This window comes from Petaurus breviceps, unplaced genomic scaffold (genome assembly GCF_028583685.1).
Source record: "Petaurus breviceps papuanus isolate PSGF00001 unplaced genomic scaffold, PetGlider_PUasm1.0 90784, whole genome shotgun sequence".
Taxonomy (NCBI): domain Eukaryota; kingdom Metazoa; phylum Chordata; class Mammalia; order Diprotodontia; family Petauridae; genus Petaurus; species Petaurus breviceps.
This window is the reverse complement of record NW_027187345.1, coordinates 7,985,997-8,007,774: the sequence shown is the minus strand read 5'-3', so window position 1 is coordinate 8,007,774 and position 21,778 is coordinate 7,985,997. Positions and strand designations below refer to the sequence as shown.

The 21,778-nt window shown below is 38.0% G+C and overlaps 1 protein-coding gene across 6 annotated transcripts in view; it reads left to right on the top strand.

Annotated features, from left to right (window-relative positions):
- Positions 1 to 21,778, top strand: part of PLEKHG1 (pleckstrin homology and RhoGEF domain containing G1) — a 280,152-nt gene that overhangs the window by 146,483 nt on the left and 111,891 nt on the right. Inside the window, exon 1 of one of the 6 annotated variants that reach the window (XM_069069692.1) lies at positions 17,295 to 17,440. The exons of 4 other annotated variants lie outside the window; for them this stretch is intronic. The gene's annotated coding sequence lies outside the window, so the exon portion shown is untranslated. Of the gene's footprint in view, positions 1 to 17,294; positions 17,541 to 21,778 lie in introns of those variants that run through there. One more of the 6 variants, XM_069069691.1, reaches the window with a different exon arrangement.

Sequence of the window (21,778 nt, the reverse complement as noted above, 5' to 3'; positions counted from 1 at the left end):
CTCTCTCTCTCTCTCTCTCTCTCTCTCTCTCTCTCTCTCTCTCTCTTCCTCTCCCTCTCTCCCTCCCTCTCTCCCTCCCTCTCTCTCCCTCTCCTTCTCCCTTTCCTTCTCCCTCTCCCTGTATCTCCCTCCTTCCTTCCCTCCCTGAAGGTTGGGAAGGAAGATAAGGAAAGTTTCGTGGAGAAGGTCCCAATTGAGCTGAGAATCAAAGGAAGAAAAAGTAGAGATGAGGACAGAATGTGCATGGCAGCAAGAGTGAGAAATAGCCTCTGGGGGCGGCTAGGTGGCAATGAATAGAGCACCGTCCCTGGAGTCAGGAGGACCTGAGTTCAAATCCGGCTTCAGACACTTAACATTTACTAGCTGTGTGACCTTGGGCAAGTCACTTAACCCCAATTGCCCTGACTTCCCCCCTCAGAAAAGAAAAAAGCAGAAATAGTCTATAGTCTGATTTGAGTGGAGTATAGAATGTGTGAAGAGAAAGATGAAATAAGGCTAGTAAGGTTAATTAAAAATGAAGGAATTTGTATTTTATCTTACAGGTGATAGGGAGCCATGGAAGGTTTTTTGAACAGGGGATTGACATGATTAGACTTAAAACTTAAAAAGATTATTTTGGCAATTGGGTGAATGATAGCTAGCTTGGAGAAAGCAGGCACTAGAGGCAGATGTAACAGTTAGAGGGTTATTTCTGATATAGTCCAAATGAGGAAGATGATGAGAAAGATAACTAGTATGGTCACAGTGCAAAAGGAGAAAAGAGGACTGAAGAGATTTTGTAAAAATAGAATCAACACAACTTGGCAACTGATTGGATATAAGAGATGAGGGATAGAAAAGAGCCACAGGTGACTCAAGTTTTGAGAGAGTGTCAGAGTAGAGACCAAATTACAAGGGGTGTGAGGGAGTTTCTTAACAAAGGGGAGAAGACGGAATGGTAGACTGAGATGGCATGGTCAAGAGAAAGTTTTTTTTTAATTTTCATTTTTATTTTAAGGGTAATTGAGACAGGGAGACAGAGTCTAGTGGGAAAGCACTGACTGGAGCTAAAGGCCTGGGTTCAAATTCCTCTGCTGGATTTGTTACCTTAGTCATGACTTAATCCTTAGTTTCCTCATCTGTAATATGAAAGGTTTGGACTAGATGGTTTCTGGGGTCCCTTCTAACTCTAAACCCTATGATCTTATGATCACTATTCTAGGTAGGATGGAAGAAGCCAGTAGAGAAAGAGAAAATGAAGGTGAGAGAAAAGTCGATTGACAGGACTTACCCTTCCCCAGAAGGGAAGGCATCAAAGGCACACAGGAAAGTATTTACCTTTAAAAAGAAAGAGAATGTCCTAATCCTCTGAGGCTGGAGCAAAAAGAGAAAATGTAGAGAAATCTAGATAGAGAGAACTGACATTCATAAACTGTACTTAGATATCTTAATTGAGATGAGACGTTTCACATTAGATGGCTTAGATCTCAGAAAAGTTAGGCGAGGGTCATGTGGTTAGAGACCTGAACAAGTAAAGGAGTCAATTAGAGATGAATAAAAGGACTATGGGGCAGCTGGGTGGTGCAGTGGATAGAGTGCTGAGCCTAAAGTCAGGAAAACTCATCTTCCTGAGTTCAAATTTGACCTCAGACACTTACTAGCTGTGTGACCCTGAGCAAGTCACTTAATCCTGTTTGCCTTAGCTTCTTTATCTGTCAAATGAGCTGCAGAAGGACGTGGCAAACCACTCCAGTATCTTTGCCAAGAAAACCCCAAATGGGGTCACAAAGAGTCAGATACAACTGAAACAATTCAACAACAACAAAAGGACTTAACAATGAGGGCCCAGATGTATTTAAATAAAATAAATTTGTACTGGGGCTAGTCAGTGCTCCATGACTTCTTCAAGAAGAGAGAAGACAGATGGTGAGAAGATGGTAGTATCACAGACTTCAAAAATAGATCCCATCATATGCTGCCATGAGGGGGGGGGGGGAGGCTGAGGGGAGGGGAAGGAGGGGGAGAAAATTTGAAACTCAAAGAACTGGGGAACTGAATCTTGTAAACTCAAAGAAAACAAACAAATTAATAAAGACATTTATTTATTTGTTTTGGAAAAAAAAATAGATCCCATCTCACACCTTTCAAATTGGCAAAAATGATGAATGATGGAAATATCCAATAGTGGAAGGACTGAGAGGAGACACACACACACTAATGCCCTAATTTTTTTTTTTCATTCTAAAAAGCAACTTGTAATCATAGGAGAAAGATCACTAGACTCTCCGTCACTTATGCTAGTGGATTGACTAGGAGAATAATGAGAGGGGTATTTGTATAACACTTTAAAGTCTGGAAAGTACCTTACATGTATTACTTTGTTTGAATTTCACAACACTATAAGGTCGATACTATTATTATCCTCATTTTACAGATGAGGACACTGAAGCTGAGAGAGGTTAAGGGACTTGCCCATTGTTAAATAGCTAGGAAGTGCCGGAGGCAGGATGTGAATTCAAGTTTTGCTTACTTCAAGTCTAGCACTCTATCTACTTCACCACCTAGCAGCCCAAGAAGAGTCAAGAATTAAAAAATAAGTTGAGGAGGAATGAGTCAGTTCGAGAAGTGAAAGACTAGTAGGCTGTAATCAGAGAGAGAAATTTCATCTATCAAGATTTTGGAGGTGGAAGAGTTTCAGGTGATAGTGAGTAGTAAGGTGTAACCACCCCTGGGAGTGGCTCAGGTAAAGTAGAGATAAATTCCATGGGAGCTGAGGAAGTTGATGATCCCAAAGGCCAGGATGTTTTGAGGACTCATTAGCATGAATATTTTTAAATCACTAAAGAGAAAGGTACAAGATGGGGTAGAGACAAAGACTTAGTGCCAGGCCCTGAATTCACTGAGGAAGGCAGGAGAGAGGACCATGAAGATCAAGAGACAAGAAGGGTCATGCAAAGGTCTCCAGTAGGTGGGAGAAGTATGGAAAGGAACTGAATGGGATCAAAGGAGAATTTTCAAGGATGATGGGTAGTAGTAGGATCTGAAAGGTATAGTAGAAAGGATGAGCAGAAGAAATCAGAGGGGAGAGAAGGTTGAATGTGACACCTCTCCTTAAAGGGTCAGAGTTTCACTACTTAAACATCTCAATGATAATTTCAAAAGTTAAGACAAATCTTGGAGATTTGGAGATGGAGAAAAATTGGAAAAAAAATTGGAAAAATGGAGAAAACAATGGAAAAAAAGGAGAAAAACTGACTTGAAAATATGACTAATTGATTTAAATATTTTGTTATCATAGACAAAATTTCTCCTTTTGGGCAGTGATTTTTCAGTGTTTTGATGCATGAAGTCCTTCTGCAAGGCAAAGGACCTTATAAACTATTTAATGCTCCCTTCTGCCATCACAAATAAAACCATGGGGATGGGTATTGTTGCTTGGCAAATTGTTATTCCTACTATTTGTACTGTGTTATTTCAGACTGCAAAATAAGAAGTAAGAAATTGAGTTGGGACCATATCCAGGGGTTTTTGACCAAGAGTGATAAATAAGTAAGGAGGAATAACATAATCCTTGAAATAAAGGAAAGATAATCTCCTATCCCCTACCATGAGCATTCTCCCTTTTCTTAATCAAGGATGGGAGGGAGAGAGGTGAAGGGTTAGAATCTCCTAATAGTCCATGAAGGACTCACCCTGAGTATGATTGGTTTGTCTTATTACCTATTAGGTATAGGATCTATGAAGGTCCGGTGCCTACAGGGACAGCTAGGTGGCATAGTGGAGAAAGTGCTGGTCCTAAAGTCAGGAAGACCTGAGTTCAAATTTTACTCAGACATGTACTGACTGTATGACCCTGGACAAGTCACTTAACCTCTGTTTCTCTCAGTTCCCTCCCTGGTTAAATTGAGATGATAAAAGCACCTTCCTCAAAATTGAAGTGTTTCTATTTTCCTTTACCTACTCAGGCTATCCAATCCTGTGGATTTATCTTATATTCTGAAGCCTTTCTTTCCACCGTCAGTGAAATTCTTCATAACTCTTACCTAGGATATTGTGATAGTTTGTAATTTAGGGATTCTTAATTTTTATATACATATCATGGACCCCTTTAGCAGTGTAGCAAAGCCTATAGACCCCTTCTCCAAATAATATTTTAAATGCATAGAATAAAATACATAGGATGACCAAGGAATCAATTATATTGAAATACAGTTATTGAACTATTTTGTTGAAAACAAGTTCATGGACCCCAGATTAAGAACTCTTGCTCTAATTAGTGTCCCTCTCCAATTTTTATTTTCACTCCTAACCTGAGTCAGTTTCTAAATGCACAGATAATGTACATGTCACTCCTTTTATTCCAAAACCATAGGTTGCTTCCTTATTGCCTGCTAAAATAAGGTGTAAACTTCTTATCCTGGCATTCAAGACACTCCACACCTTGTCTCTGCTCTATCTTTCCAAGCATTTTTCTTACTTCTCCCCTTATTATATACTCTATGTTCCAGTCAAGCTGTATTACTCTCTCTGCCTTGCCCAACCTAGACTCATCCTGACCTCTCTTGTGTCCATGACTTTGTTTAGCTCTGGAAAGATCTCTTCTCTCTCCTTCTTCCCATCCTCCCAAAGCCCCCCCCCCCAATTTTTTTTTGCATTGAAATTCCTCTCTTCTTTCAAGATCTAATTCATCTGAAAGTCTTCCCTTTATTGTACATCTTTAAGTAGGGGTTACATGAAAATTTGTCAAGAATATTGGAGAAAGGATTCTTTTGGGGGTATGGTTTGGACTAGTTCAAGAATCCTTAACTTGGGATCTGAAAATTTGTTTTTTAAAATACCTTAACTTTATTTTATTACAATTTATTTCCTTTGTAATCCTGTGTACTTAAAGCTTTATTCTGAAAAAAGAATCCATAGATTTCACCAGATTACCAAAGGGGCCCATGACACACAAAAGGTAAAGAACCCCTACAATAATTGTCTGCCAAGGTCGCTTCCAGTTCTGAAATTCTGTGATTTTTGAGAAGAAATAAGAAAATCCATGCTGTTCTGAAAGCTCATATGAAACTAGGAGGGAAATAACTCTGGGCTCTTTTATTGAATTTTTCTGTGCATGCTAAATTAATTGAATCACATCGTGATTTGACATTCTGGTTTTTAAAAGACTTAAAGTGTTTGTTGTGTTTTAACCTACTTGGCTTTTACTGTTGTCTTCACCTTTGCTTGTGCCCTGACAAAAACAATTTAAATAGGTTCTATTTTTTTTCAGATTTGAATAATTTGTATGCATTTGATTTGGAAGGGTTATGCAGCCATTTTTAGGGTAAATTACCAAAAATAAAATACAGCAACTGTAAAGTAGTAATCATGCCCTGTGTTGGAATAGCTTGCAGGAAGTCATTAAATGTAGATATGTATGGCATCCCCAAACTTGAGTGCTCATTTGTGTATTTTAATCTTTGAGCCATGCTTTGTTTAAACCACACTTAACTATAGATGAGACAAAACACCCATGTCCCAGTTGTGTTTAAAAATTGATTAAAGGACAAAGGAGTTCGTGTGAGGAATTACTGTATTTGGCTTAGTGGGATTCATTATGAAGAACATTTCTGAAGGAAACTTGTATAAAGGGGATTTGGCTGTGTTCAAGAGAAAAATGGAGACAAGAGAACCATCGACTTCTTTCCAACATAAGGATCTTGGTAATGATCCTGATTCTCGTCAGGGTTTCCAGAGAGATTGGGATTTGAAAAGTGAGTATTCCAGCTAAAAGCTGAAGTTAAACAGGGCCTGTACTAAGTTAGGTAGAATACTAATTTAGAGGCTTCCCAGAAAGTCTCTGTGCTCTGAAGCTCACGCTGAATGTGTAAGGTTGCCAGCAGTGAGAATACTGAGAGATCTATTTCTCGTTGGAATTGAGTACTACACATAAAAATTTTGCATCATCCTTTATACATTTCAGATTGGAGAAGACCTTGCTAAGTGGAGGGCTTATTCTACTGTTCTGGCCCTCTAACCTGAAATAAATTGGGTTTGTTTTCCCTAGCTTATGGTTAGCTCTGAAGGAAGCTTTTCACTCTCTGCTTTACCTACTAGATTAGGCAGTTAGGTTATAATGGATGGAGTGTCAGGCCTAAAGTCAGGGAAGACCTGAGTTCTTATCCAGCCTTGGACACTTACTAGGTGTGTAACCTTAGACAAATCACTTAACTGCTATCTGCCTCAGTTTCCTCATCTGTAAAATAAGAGCAATAATATCACCTACCTCCTACGATTTTTGTGAAGATCAAATGAGATATTTGTAAGGCACTTAACATGGTGCTTGACACATAGTTGGTCTAAATAAGTAGTAGACTTTATTTTTCTATCTCCCTTACCTACTCCCTCCTTATTCTCAGAGTAAAGAGATCAAATATCAGAGAAGTTTCCTCTTCAGAGAAGAAATGGATAAGCCTGCAAATCCCAGGGAAGCTTCTGTTGTAATAAGGATTCTACCTCCCAAGATTTAGAAAGAAACATTTGTTTATTGGGTGACTTGGGGTTTTTCTCCCTTCCTTTCTAGGACAAAAAGCTGGTGGTTAACAACCTCAATCAGTGCAATTAGATGCTATTTGAAATTAGGAGACAATTTCTTTACCACTGTTTTCTCAAAACTTTGCCCACCCCGTTGTAATCCTTCCACTTTTGTTGGTTTCTATATGGATTTTTTTTATATTTAAAAGACCTAAGTTTTGTCATTTTAAGGAAAGAGAGATCTGTGTGTGCAGGGGTACAAGTTTGAGATTTGGTCCTTGAAACCAGAAGTTGATCTATGTTTTCAAAGTACAGCCTAGAAAATTAATTGGCACTTGGATACCTTCATGACAGAACTTAAATGAAATTATCCCTAAGTTTTCTTAGCCCTGTGAATGCTTAGTTGCTCGATTTTTTAATGCCTTGCTTCAATTTTGTCTTACCACAAAAATTGACAGCTTTAATGCTAAATAAATAAATAGATGGTTATTCAGGATATGAATGGACTTGAATAATGATAACCATTATTTATACTTAGACCAAAGACCAGGAGTATTTCTGCCATGTAGAAATGTTAAAGATAATTAATGGGGTGATAACCTATGGTCAGTAGAACAGATGGGAGAAAATGAAAATATGAGTATGAAAGGGGTTTAAATTGTCAAATACAAAATTACTATTTTCTCTCTCTCCTCCCCCCAGCACTGCAATATATGTGTTACTTTTTTGTCTTCCCAGATTAGAATGTAAACTTCTTGAGGGCAGGAACTTTTTTGATTACTCTTTTAATTGTATACAGAGTGTCTGGCACATAGTAAGCATTCAATAAATACTTCTTCATTTATGTAAATAACAGTACAATATAAATTGGAATAGATAGAAAGCTCTTTATGAGGCTCAAAAAATAAAAGATCCCTTCTAAAAGGTAAGAAGATCAGGGAAAGCTTCATGGAATAGGTTCTTTGAATTGGCTGTTGATGGATAGGTAGGTTTTAAACAGGTAGAGAATGAACTGGGAGAAGGCATTTTGTATAATGTAAGACAAAATAGTATGAACAAAGACAAGGAAGCAAGAGGGTTTGGTATAATAGAATGATTCCTGGATGCTGAGTTAGGAGAGACAAGGGTCTTAATCTAAATTGCCCATGTTTGACCACAGGCAAGGCACTTCATTTCAGTGAGCCTCAGTTTCCTCATTTGTAAAATAAGGATAATACCATTGAATGCTCATTTTGCAAAGTTAGATTGTGGGGGCAACATTTACCAGATTTTCCATCTGTAAATATATTTTTTAAAAAAAACCCAACTATTCTGTAATTAAACATGAAATCCATAGATACTAGGTGCTTATGACTCCTTTTTAGGGAGATGGGGGGATTTTTGTTTGCTTTGTTTTTGAGCCTGGGTCTCCCTATCTTACCCAGGCTAGGAAGTGTAGCTGTCACTCACTGGCCCAATCCGGCTATGGATTGGGCTTCAGTCCTGGGCTATTGGCCCCTTTTAGGCAACCTGGTGATCTCTGCTCCCAGGAGCTCACCTTAGCAGGGCCAGATTTGGTACATACACCTAATCTGCTTAACCTCCTGCATCTCAGAACACCCAAACTCAAGAGACTTGCCAGCTTCAGACTCCCTAGTAGCAGGGATTCCAAACTGGTAATACCACTCCTGGCTAGACCTGTAATTTCATTGACATAAGAAAGTATCAGATAAAGAAAATCTCTCCTAATGCAGGCCAGCACCTTCTGTGTAATTAGTAGTCTTAGAGAGTCACCCAGAACATTGAGAGAATTAAGTGATGCCAATGCCAGGATGCCAATGGGTATCTTTTTTTCATTTGGAGGGGGGAAGGCAAGGCAATTGGGGTTAAGTGACTTGCCCAAGGTCACACAGCTAGTAAGTGTCAAGCATCTGAGGCTGGATTTGAACTCAGGTCCTCCTGACTCCAGGGACAGTGTTCTATTCACTGTGCCACCTAGCTCCCCCCTCACCCTCCCATGTTTCAGAAGCAGAATTTGAATCCAGGTCTTGACTTTCAAGACCAGCTTTCTATCCACTAAAACACACTACCTTTCATCCTTTACCAAAAATTATTTTTATTTCCTAAGTTTCTCACAGCAAAGTTTTTTGTTATGCTGACTTTTTGACCTAATTATGTGGTTGGTTCAAAGGAAAGTTGGGGTTTTTTTCTTTGTTCTTTTCCATGTAAACATGGTTTTCCATTGTAACTCTCTGGGTGCTGGGAAGCAAGCGTTTAGAGCCAGAAAATCTTTCAACAGATTCTACTTCCAGCTTAAGGAACAATTAGTTAAATTGGAGAAGCAGGAGGCACCCAGCTGAGCTTACTCTCCACAGTTTTTCTCTGAGGCCACAAGTGGAATATCACTAGAAAAAAAAAAAGAAGCAACTTAATTTAGTTTTTGAGAGGCAACATTTATGTGTTGAAGAATGACATTGATAATTGCCACTAGGTTTTGATAGAAGTTCAATTCACACAGGAAGAGGGGATTTCAGCTCAGATCAGACTAATTTTTTACTTACCTAATTTTGAAACTGAGAAACATAAAACTATGTGATCAATATGACAAATATGTATCTTATTAATTTTGGTCATTTAATGAAGATTAAAATGATGTTATTGAATAGCTTCCATAGTTCTTCAGCATTTACAGATGGTTTTCCTCACAACAACCCTATGAGGTTACTGTTACTGGTTAGCTGCCTCATCTTAGGCAAGTTAACTCTCTGGGACTCAGTTTCCTCATCGGTAATATTGAAGAGGGAGAACTTAAAGGGCTTCTCAGGTCCATTTTAGCTCTCAGTCTGTGATCCTGTGATGGTTGTGAGTGGATAGTAAGGGAAAGGGAATGGAGAGAGAGAAAAGCCAGAGTGAAATCTTATTTATTTATTAGTAAAAGTATTTTAAATAGCCCCCAAAATCTTTAAGAAACTGGGGGACAGTAGAGATTGTTGAGACTGGTAATGAAAAATGTTCTAATTCCTACCTCAAGTTTGGAAGCAAATTTGCATTACAGGGTGTTCCTGTAATCCTTCTGTTTCCTCATTTCCAACAGTAACAAAAAAAAGCTAACTTCCTTTTCTCATTGTACAAAGGAAAAAAATTTAGCTTCATGGTGTGATGCATTTTTATCATCTCAGATGAAGTCGTGATTACTCTAATACTAATACTCTAATACTCTGAAGCCATGTAACTCTAAGAAAGATAGGGAAAATACTATGGGAGAAGTTGGGATTTTTGCTTATGTATATAGTTTTCTTTCTATGATATTGTTGCTGTAGTTCCTGACACCCACTACATTTGTATATTACCATTCCACATTCACAACCCTCAAACTTTCATCAGAGATGAGGGGGAGAAGTATGAGGATGGTAAGAACCATTGCAAAAAGGAACTACTGGTAGTGGCCCCTCCCCTTCTTGCATCTTCGTTGGGATAAAGTGGTAAATGGGGTGGCAGATAAGACTTATAGAAAGGGCTTGTTCCTTCTCCAGACCTCCACAATTTGTAAAAGATCCAAAGGTCATGAGCCTTTCCAACCAATGCTCAGAAATAGTATGAATTTAAATTCAATTTAAATGATGATTTTTAAAAATCCCTACTTTAGGCTTAAATACTGAATACATTTTTAGGTTCTTTTAAAACAATAATATTATGATGAACATTTTAGTCATGAATTAATTAGCATATAAATAATAGCATATATATATATATATATATATATATATATATATACAACCTGTCAGAAAAAAATTTAGAAATAGCATTCTTATGGAGATAATTAGCTTATGGTATTTGATATTGGTGCACTGACCTCTGTGTCTTCTAAGACAGTACTGATACAAGTTATTGAAAGCAAGAAAGACTATTTATAACCTATTGTGGGCACAGCTTCTAAAATGGTCTGGTTTAGAAATAACTAAGGCTTGATTTCATCATCTCATGAAATAAAGACCGAAGTATTTCTATAAAAAGTACAAACTGAAAAATAGAGCTAATGATTGTCAGTGGGACAGAGAAAAGATCCCTTGGAGGGATTCCAGTGACATAATCCCATGATAGAATCTGAGAGCATTTCAACTTCAATGCCATTATAATTGGTTCTAGTAGCATTGGATTTCACTGCCAAACAACATCATGCACAGTGAAGGTAAATCTTCAAAATCTTAGGTACAAGGACATAGGGAAAACAGGACAGATATAGCTCAACCCTGGTGCAGTAAAGTTGCATGGAACATATTTTAATATTTTGACAGGACTTTGCTCAATGATGAATAAGCCATTAATGAAAGATCATTATCATCATTCCTTTTTTTTTGCTTTTTTTTTTTTTGGAGAGGGCAAGGTAGGACAATTGGGGTTAAGTGACTTGCCCAAGGTCACATGGTTAGTTTTGTGTTAAGTGTCTAAGGCCGGATTTGAACTCAGGTCCTCCTGACTCCAGGGCCCATGCTCCATTCACTGTGCCACCTAGCCACCCCACCATCATTTCAGATGGTCAACTTCTTCAATATTGTCAAGTATTTAATATATAAGTGCTAGTATTGATAAAAAGCTTAATATGGCACTTAGGGTTTAAGCTCCCCTCCCCACTCCTCTAAGAATATTGTTTCTTTGAAAATTAATTTCTCTTGGCTAGGAATGTGATTTATTCTCTTCTTGCCTATAAATAAATTCATAGTATTTTTAAACTAGAGGGCACCTTGGAGATTATTTAATTCATCTCCTTGATTTTACAAATGAGGAAACTGAGGCCCAGAAAAGTGAAATAACTTTCTCAAGGTCACACAGTGATCACAGAACAGAACTGAGATCTTCTGGTTCCCAAACCAATGCTTCTTCCATTCCATTGTTCCAACAAATGCTTTTATTTCATGCTTGTAAAATTTAAACCATCCCAGAAAATATATTTCACTGTTAACATTAATAATAGTAATAACCTTCTGAAAAGATAAAAGGATTCATATTTTTCACACATATACCTGATGGTTTGTCTTTGGCTTAGAATATATACGAATGTGTGTATAGATTAAAAAATAAATGAAGTCCTGCAATGCAGAGAGTTATTAATAGTTTACAGAGCACTTTTGATAGAAATGCCGATATGTCCTTCAGATGGCCTTGAACATGAATATGTTTCTCTTCTGCATGTCATTGGCTTTAAGAGCAAATTAATTTTTTGTCAGATCTTAGAATTCACGGTACTTTGGTGTTAGCCTTTTGTTTTTTTTAAAAAAAAGCTTTTTAATTTTAAATTTCTAATTAAATCTCATGCTAGGAAAATTTAAGCTTTATTTTTAAATAAAATATTTAAATGATACTTTACCCATAATCACTATTTCACAAGAAGATTGCTGTCCATCCTAAATTCTGAAAAAGTATCATAATCCTAGACAACTCAGAAGATAAAGATTTTTGAGGTGCTTATATATCATGAAATTAAATATTCCACAATAACACAAAAAGATAAATAATCACTTAATATATTAAATGCTAAATGTAGCTTTTGAGTCTGAAAACCTAAGAAGATTTTCTCAACATTTGCTATCCATTAATGTTGGGGGAACCCCTTGGGTCTGGTGTATGGGAGGACTTGGACAAAACTTATATGGGATGGGCAGGCATGAATGGGTTGGGATCTGCATCGCCAGAGGAAATACCCACATCAATTAGACCACAGATCTAGTTAAGAATCTTGATCATTTTGAAGTCAGAAATGATGATCTAAGTTCAAAATAGGACACAAACATGGTGATGTTGACACTTTTTTAATTTTATAGATACTTTTTTGAAAAAAAGTTGTACATGATAGGGATTTCTGGTTTCATGCATAATTCTTTTTTTTTCATTCTCTGTATATTGAAATGTTTATATTTATTAAAGTTTAATTAAAAGAAAAAATTTAAAATATTTGTAAAAATGATACTCTAACCCATTACATAGGATCATAGAGAAAACTGGACCTCAGTTTCCTCATATGTAAAATGAATAATGTAAAACATCTCTAAGATCCTAGGTCTATAATCTTCTACTTCTTGCCAAGCTGGAGAAGGAACCAAACCTCTTTCCTAGCTAAACTATAGAAAGAAGATGAAAAGAAATAATTTATGGAGTCTAGAGGAGAAGGGGAAGAAAATTAAAGTCAATGCCAGCAGATAGGTGGTGGGTGGCAACTTGGTACCTAAAATAGACCTGCTCAAAGCTGTATTGGGTTCGAGTCCTACCTTAGACACTGTGATATTGAGTGAATCATTTAATATCTTTGAGCCTCAGTCTTCTCATCTGTAAAATAGGAATAATAATGCTCCTTTGATCCCCAGGGGACCTATGCCACCACTGGCCTGGACCCCTATTCCTTAATATCTGTCCTTCTTCCACTCCCTCAATACAGTGGTGGTACCCACTGTGTGCCACTGTGGTAGTCTTTCTTCTGTCAGGCCTGAGGACAGGGTAGTCTTGAGGTCATTTTCTCATTCTATGGTTCTACTTTGCTCCTTGGGATATTTGGGGGGTGTTTGCCAGTAACCCTATGGAAACTTCCCTTGCTCTCTGCTGCTTTCCTTCCTGAGAGTTTCTATTAATTCATTCTGGCCTCTGCTAAATTCTATTTAGATTAATAATATCAGAATTAACAACAGGACTCACCTGTGAATCCCTGAATAACTTCTAAGGAACTCAAAATGGAATAACTATAGATAGGTATAGCCATAGGCATAATTATAGTTAGTACTCACTTGTTTTTGGAAATCTACCAAAATGAGGATGGGCTTATGTAAAACAAGAGTGTTGCCTGTGGGGCTTTGGAAAGGATACAGATGACATCATGTTGTGAGATGGGTGCTCTTATATCCAAGGAGAGAATTTCCAGCCTCTGATAAGTACTGGCTGGGTGACCCGACCAACTTTACCTTGTAGTGCCTTAGACAACTCTCAGGTTCTTAAACTAAGGTCCATGAACTTAAAAATTCTTTAATAACTATTTCACTGTAATTGGTTTCTTTTGTAGTATATGACTTTATATTCTATATTGTAACATAATTTATAATAAAATTTCATTTTATGTATTTAAAAAAGATTATTCTGACTAGGGGTCCATAAATTTCATCAGATTGCCAGAGGGGTCCATGACATAAAAAATGTTAACCCCTACTTTAAGACTAAGTTGCAGAGAAGATGCCGAGCTAGAATTGGTAAAAGGATTTTACTTACCTGGGAGTTCATGAAATCATAGGTCCAATCCCTATCTGGAAAGTGGTGTGACTGATATACAGATACAGCTAGATTATAGGATGCATGAGAGCAGAGACTTCCTTATCTAAGAGTTCTGTCTCCTTGAGCCAATACTACAGTGCTTTGTACTAATTGTTGTTGTTCAGCCATTTCAGTTGTGTCCAACTCTTTGTAACTCCATTTGGGATTTTCTTGGCAAAGACACTGGAGTGGTTTGCCATTTCCTTCTCCAGCTTATTTTACAGTTGAGAAAACTGAGGCAATCAGGGTTAAGTGACTTGCCCAGGATCACACAGCTAGTAAGTGCCTGAGGCTAGATTTGAGTTCAGGAAAATGAGTCTTCCTGACTCCAGGCCTGACACTCTATCCACTGTGCCACCTAGCTGCCCATCTTTGTACTAATAGGTGTTAATAAATGTCAAATTGAATTAAATTGTCCACAAGTTATTGTTAGCTAGAATTCTCACCCAGCCATCCCAGAATCCAGTGTGCCTGTACCATCAGCAAGCTCTCTCAATCTAAGTGCCACACAGCTGCTGAGGACCCGAGTTCTTCTATTCCCCTTTGGGCTTTGTGAGTATCCCAAGTCTGGTGGCAGCAGAATGCATGGGATGAGTGTAGAGTAGATCACCAAACCTCTTTGTTGAGCTCAGTATGCTTCCTCACTCTCGGCCGCTGTCTTTCTTCGATTTCCTTTCACTTTCAGAGTTTTCCTTAGATCACTGAAGTAAATGAGTAGTAGGAGGATTAGGCCAGAGCAGCATAGACAGACTTCCCAACTCCTTCTCCTTTGAGATACATGGCTTCATCATGGGAACAGAAGCTCTGATAGCCAGTTTTAGGGGATTCAGATCAATTTCATAGTCATTCCTTGCACATGTTCTGGTGAATCCATGACAGTGTGCCCTCAAGCTCTAGAGAAACACATGCCAAGGCTAAGAGATCATATAGAATTGTTAGAGAAGCCTTTATAAGACTATGCTCTAAAGCCAACATTTTGTGTCTAGTCTATGCCAAGCATTGTGCTAGACAGTGTGGTCTTTGCCATCAAAGAGTCTATAATAAAAATAATAATAATTAATATTTATATAATGCTTCAAATGAACATTTATGCAGCGCTCTAAATCACAAATTTAATTATAAATTAACATTTATGTAGTGCTTTGAAGGTTTATGCTGTGCTTTCCTAGCAATGATATGGTAAGGTAGTTGTTAAAACTACTATAAATCCGTTTTTTGATGAGAAAACTGAGGTTTTGGGAAGTTAAAATGACCTGCCAATGTCATATTTAGAAATAGAAGTTTCAACCCAAGTCTCCCAACTTGAAGTCTGAAGTGCTCTTTCTGCCCTCCCAAAAGCCTTCTGGAGTTTGGGGAAAAAAAGCTTATCCATGTGAAACAATTAGAGAATAATTACACGTTAAACTGTGTGGCATAGACTATAAATATAATTAGGAGTTCAGAGAAGGGAGGGAACAGCGTAGGTTGGAGTAGTTGGAGAAAGTTTCATGAAAGAACATAGGACTTTTAAGTAGGATTTCAGCAAGAGAGGGAGAGGAGAAGATTGGGTAGGGTTCTTGTCAGACTAGTCTGAGCAAAGTCAGGGAGGGTCATGAGGCAACAAGGGCAATCACAGAAGTGTAAGACCTAAGCCTTTTGGTTCCACTGGCCTCTTACATTCAAACAAGCATTATCTTCTTTATTATAGGGCCATATGAATCTGAACTCGGAGTCAGCAAAAAGTGGGTTTGCGTCCCACCTCAGACACTCACAGTGATGCTGAGCAAATTACGGAAACTCATTGAGCCACAGTTTCCTCATCTGTAAAATAAGGGTTCTAAAATAATAGGTTCTACCTCATAGGGTTGTTATGGGGGTCAAATGAGATAATATCGGTAAGGTGCTTTGCAAACCTTAAATCCTATGTAAATGATGTCTGCTATTATGTCACTCACATAAAGACAGTCTGTTGTTGTTCAGTCATTTTTCAGACGTGTACCATTCTTGATGACCCCAGATACTGGAGTGATTTGCCATTTCCTTCTCTACATCTTCATCTACAGATGAGGCATCTGAGGTAAACAGGGTTAAGTGACTTGGTTAGTGTCTGAGGCTAGAGTTGAACTCAGTTCTTCCTGATTCCAGAGTTGGCACTCTATCCACTGTGCCATCTCGCTTCCCCACAGACAGTGTACATGATGCCAGTATGATTAGTGATTTCAGTCTAGCTGTTAAAGTCAGAGAAGGGTGGGCCAGGAATCATTCATACTATGTTTGCCTTAATTGTCAGATCAATTTTCATCAAAACTGCCTATCTGATAGCCTAGTAATATATAACATTCATTATCTGTGGGTTGATAGATGCAGCAGCTTGTCAAATTATGTTACTAGTTTATATACATTTTAGTCATTGTACTTTAATAAATATGGTTTACATAATTACCTACTATCATATATTATTGTTTCAAGTGGAGCATCTAAGTATTCATTTTAAAGAGATTTTCAGTCTTAGATGTTTACAGTAAATATGTACCACCAGTTTTCCCATTGATTTCTGTGGGATAGTGGCATCAAAATAATACACGTTTGGACTTCTGAAACCGATTTAATTTAAATAACTCAGAATATTTTGTGTGTATATAGTTAGCTATAAATATAGACATGGTTGCTAAAGAAAAGTAGTTACATTAATTGTGAAAGTAGAAAATCAGAGAAAGAAAATAACCCATCCAGTAAGTCATCAAAGGCACTGGTCAAACATTTGGCCACTGTTACACATCAGAAGTGAATTTATGCTGGTCTTACTGCAGGGTATCTTGGAAATACTGGTTATTTTTTTCTTTGTAAATGACTGCAAACATAAGGATTCATTGAAATCCCTTGTAGACAAGAGTTGAAAATAATTTTCTGAGGATTCAACTTTACACCTTGAAAAAAAATGAAGGAACTGTTTTACTGATAGAAATTGATGAATATATAATATGTATTCTGGGTGGAATATATGTACATATACACATATATAGTATATGTGTATATATGCATATAAGTGTAGAAATCTCCAGAGACTCTTTTAAACAGAAACATGTATGTAGTTCATGTGCTCATTTTAGTTTAAATAAATTAGCTGTAGAGCTCAGGAAGATTCTTCTACTTCGTAAAAAATTTTCGGAACTTCGCATGAATTTTGTTTTATTTGCTCAGTACTTTAATGAGAATTGTGTTTTTGAGCCAGGAAGGTAAAGCATTAGGAATGCTAGGCGAGTGTGGGTTGTATTTGATATTCCTACTGCACAAAAGAATAGAATTTGCAGGGTGTTGTTCAGTGAAGCATTTTCAAGTTACCCACAGTGGTGTCTATTGTCCTGTTTCTGAATTGAATGATGTCATGTTTCATTTAAGGCTCTTAGTGATGCTGGAGGCTGTGGTCGGCACACTGGGGGGGTGGAGGGGGTGCTAGGGCGGGGGTGGGGGGGAGTGGTGGAGGGGGGAAAGGCAGCGAGAAAGTTGCAAATCAGGTTTCTGCGAAGCCTTTGTGTTTTAGGGGTTTTGATAGATAAAAGCTGACTCATGCAATATTTCCAGTGAAGGAGCTGCACGGGCTAGTAAAGGCTTCTCATTTTACCTGAGCTGAGCGAGCCCTCAGTGAGGTAATCTGTATCAGCTGAAGGCAGGGGATGTGTTTAGCTTTAATGGGATACAGGTAAGTGCGGAATTGGTGCAGAGCACATTGGAGATATTGAGAGGGATTGGTGCTTTCCCTCGGCACCGAGCGAGCTGGGACTGGGAGACATTCCACAGTGGTGAGAGACTGTCGCGGAGGGGGTTTCTTCTTCTGAACATTGCAGGGGGTGGGTGGGGGCGGAATGGGATGGGATAGAGATGGGTCCCCCACCCCCACCCCCAACCCCACCGCGGGGAGCAGAGAAGGATTCTGCTTTAAACGAGCATTGTAGAAAGAGTTATTCAACGAAAGGAATTAATCTCTAGGAGGTAGACTCCTCTGCTTCTGGGCTGAAGTCTCTTGTCTGACTTTGTTACCCAGAGTTCAACTGAAGTATCTAGACTTAGCTGGGGTTGCTTCAGGGGTGAATCAACGTTGTTAAGGAAGTCTCATTAAACTAAGGCTAAATGTCTCTATTGGTTTTCTTTGTGAATTGCCTGATGGACGGCAGTTTCTTAAATGGGGTTTGGAATTTTAGCCTTGGTTGGGGATTAGCAGCGAGGTTCGGGCTAGAGATTTAGCCTTTGCCATATGCGTCCTCTGGGAGACTTTACTTTAAAATCAGGTGGACCTTCTAATAGGCAATGCTCAAAAAAAGAACTTTGGCTGATTAGGGACACTGGTTAGGATGCGCCCAAGTGGGAAATCGGGGGCTGTCGTGTCTGGTAAGACTAGAGTTAGGACTCGGTCCGCAGGTTTGATTTAGTATCATTTACTTCATTGGTTGTGTTCTTACGGTCTGAATATCATTAAATTCAAATATTCAGATTTCTTTGTGCCCAGATGTTTTAAAAAATATGTTCTGATATTTTCAAACAAATTATTTAAATGCAGGTGACTTTTAAAAAATATTTTCAGAAAAAGAGATGTGGTTTTAACTTGGCTGTTTTGGAAATTGCTTGGCAACTTGGTTAGTCCAGATGAAATTCAACCCTCTTTATATCACTGTTGTGTAGATTTCAGCCTAAAGACCGATTTGAATTTTCGCATCATTAGGAAGGTACTGTGCTGATTGCTCAGGGTCAAACAATAGATAGAGGAGAGAAATTATAGAGGTAGATAGATAGATAGACAGATAGATATTAAGCACTTACTATGTTCCAGTTACTGAGCCAAGTGCTGGATACATTTTGATTTTTAATTATCCAGTCCGAATTTATAATTCATATTTATGTCTTTGGCAAAGATGATGACATTTTTTTATCTTCCAGACCAAGAATTAGAAAGAATTGAAAGCTAATTCAATTTAGACACCATTTATTAAGCACTTACTATATACAGTGTACTGTGTTAGGAGTTGGGAGGGCAAAGACCAAATGAAAAACATTCGGTGTCTTCTGTGAGCTTATGTTCCACTGCTTGTAGAGGGAGATGCAAAATATGGGCATTAAGAGTAAACACCATGAAAATAGAGTTGTTTCATTCACTTTATTTGTATCTTCTGAGTGCCTGGAACATAACAGTCTTGTTGAATGATAAATAAATCAATATAATTTGAGGAAGGAGCAGAGACATAACTTTTTATTTTAATTTTACCTAGGGCAAGTAGGACAGATTGTACCTTCAGATCATCTTTTAAAACTAATTGGGGGAAGAAGTGTAGAGAGAAACTCCCTGAAGACTGCAACCAGGGGAGCAGTGCTGGGTTGCAAGGAGTAAGAGAAAACAGCTATCAACTTCCCATTATACTTTTTCTTACAAACTCCATTGTTTGTTCACTGCTAAAGAAATGCAATGGCTTTCACCACCCTCTAAATTGCAATTCTCTCACTTTGGCACCTTTCTCCCTACCCTAGTTAAAACTATGGAAGGTAGGGAGTATTAGCAAGTAGGCAGATCAGGAAAACTTTCCCATAGGATGCAGCATCAGAAATGAGACCTAGAGCTGGAGAGAGAGGTGATGATAGAGGACATTCCAAGAATAATGCTGCTGCCGTTCATGTAGTAACTTAGGACATTAGTGGTAAATACAGATGTGCAATTAAGCATTTTCCTGTTTCTTGCTAAATTATTCACACAAAGAAGTTAAAAATTGGAAGAGATGATTGTCTCATGCAATCCTCTTGTGTAGGTGACATAGTTGAGTTTCAGATAGTTTTATCTTCCATAAAATGAGAGTTTAGACTAGCTGACTTCTGACATCCCTTCAAGCTCTAGAACTATGATCCAGTGAATGAAATTATGATGAGTTCTTGATGAACTTGAACTTGGATTCCCTTCTTATAGCATAGGTATGTTTTTTTAAAGCTTTCATCTAACCAATATGACTTAGTCTATTTATCTATCCAGATACAGTTTTTGGTTCCTCCTTTGACATAATTCCCCTTGGAGTGGAATAGTCAGCAATTCTGATCACTTTATTAGGAAAGGGATATCTTCTTTGTTAGAATTCCTTTTAAGTGTCTCTGTCCTCCTTATATCCATTGCCATCTAATTCTTTCCATTTATCTGTGGAAGTAGCTTAGCTGGTGTCACTATGGAAGCAAGAGTTTTGACTGCTGGACTCTAATAGCAGAGTGTAAAGCCAGAAGAAGGGAATGATACTATTAAGTAATAACAATACTTCACATTTGTATGGTGCTTTCTAATCTTTACATTGCCCACACGTAGAGTATCTAACTTGATCTTTAGAACAACCCTGTGAGGGAAGCAGGGATTATTATAACCATTTTACAAATGAGAAAATCAAGGCTTGGATAAGTTGTAACTTGTCCAAGAACTCTAAATAAGTGGCAGAATTAGGCTTTGAACCTTCTTCCACTACATAAGGATAACTTGTAGAGTAAACTCTTCCAAGTTGGAATAGTAGGATCTTGGAAATATGTAGAATTATTGGTCTGACTCTCTTATTAGTACAGTAATCATCTTATTATTTCAATGAACTAAGGCCTGGAAGTTCATATTGTTTTGTGACTTTTACTTATTGTGGACTTACTATCCCAAATAGTGTTTTTCATTAGTCTGTTGTTTCTAGGATTGGAAGGTACTATCAGAGTAGCATCAACTCGATGCTATGCAAATGATTGGTGCTTTCAGCACCTCACAGAAATCCTTTGCATATAGTAGGTGCTTAATGATTGTTCTTGAATAAATGCAAGGCTGCATGAATGGTTTTCATGGTTTTTATATCTTTATGTGATTTGTCACTTTCCTGTGCTAAAGGCAGTTGTTTTAATATCGGATCTTTTTCTAGGTATCGCACAAAATTCTCATTTGCATATGGTGCTTTTTTCCCTTCTCTTTTACTGGGATATAAGTGTCATGAGACATGTAGTGTTCAACTGTCAATGAGCAAGCATTTTTAAAATATCTACTCGTCTTAGGCACTGTGAAATGTTCTAAGAATACAAAGAAAATGAAACAGCCTCTCTCTGCAAGGATCTTAAATTCTTCCCAGGGGGACAACATGTGTATATATGAATATATACATGATACATGCAAAGAGAGGCAGTTATGGAATGGAAATCAAGAAGATGAGGACTCATGTCCTACCTCTGTCACATATTGACTGTGTGACCTTAGGCCAGTCAATTAACTTCTCAGTGCCCAGACAACTCTCCAGGATTAGGTTGCAGAGAAAGTGCAGACCTACAATGATAGAGAGAGTTTGTCTTACCTTGGAAACCACAGGTCCAATTACTATCTCATACCAATACAAAAAAAAACAAAGTAGTTCTCAGGGTGGGCACTATCAGCAGGGCTGGGAATCGGGGGAATCAGGAGAGGGCTCCTGGAGGAGGTGGCATTTTAGTTGATCCTTGAGCAAAACTAGAGTCTCTTACAGGAGGAGGTGAGTAGAGAGTGAATGGGAGACAGCCCGTAAAGAGGCACAGAGGTAGATTGGAATGATGTGTGTGACAAACAGTGAGATGGAGCTCATCCCACTCTGTTGGTACTTATTACTGTACCAAGAGTAGTTGTCTCACAATGAGAACAATGAAAGGGACTCAGAAAAGAAGACCCCCGTCAGAGTGGGACCTTCATGCAACCTCAGGGAAGGTGGCCTCATCACTTGGTACAGAGAAGAATCAACCTTAGGAAAGGAAACGCAAAGAGATTGCAGTTTAAGGAATAAAAGAAATTTTAGAGATGATGTCTTAAAATACATGTAAGAATAAGCACAACTTCATAGAGATTAATATTTTTTATTCCTACGAAAGACAGGACAGAATATATTCATCACATTAGAATAGCATTTTTAACTTAAAATTCAGTCAAAGAAATGTTCTAGGTAATTTTGACTCCTCTGGTTTCTGTGAAGGTGTTCTCATCCTCCTCTGTTCTCTCCTCGTCCTCCTCTGTTCTCTCCTCGTCCTC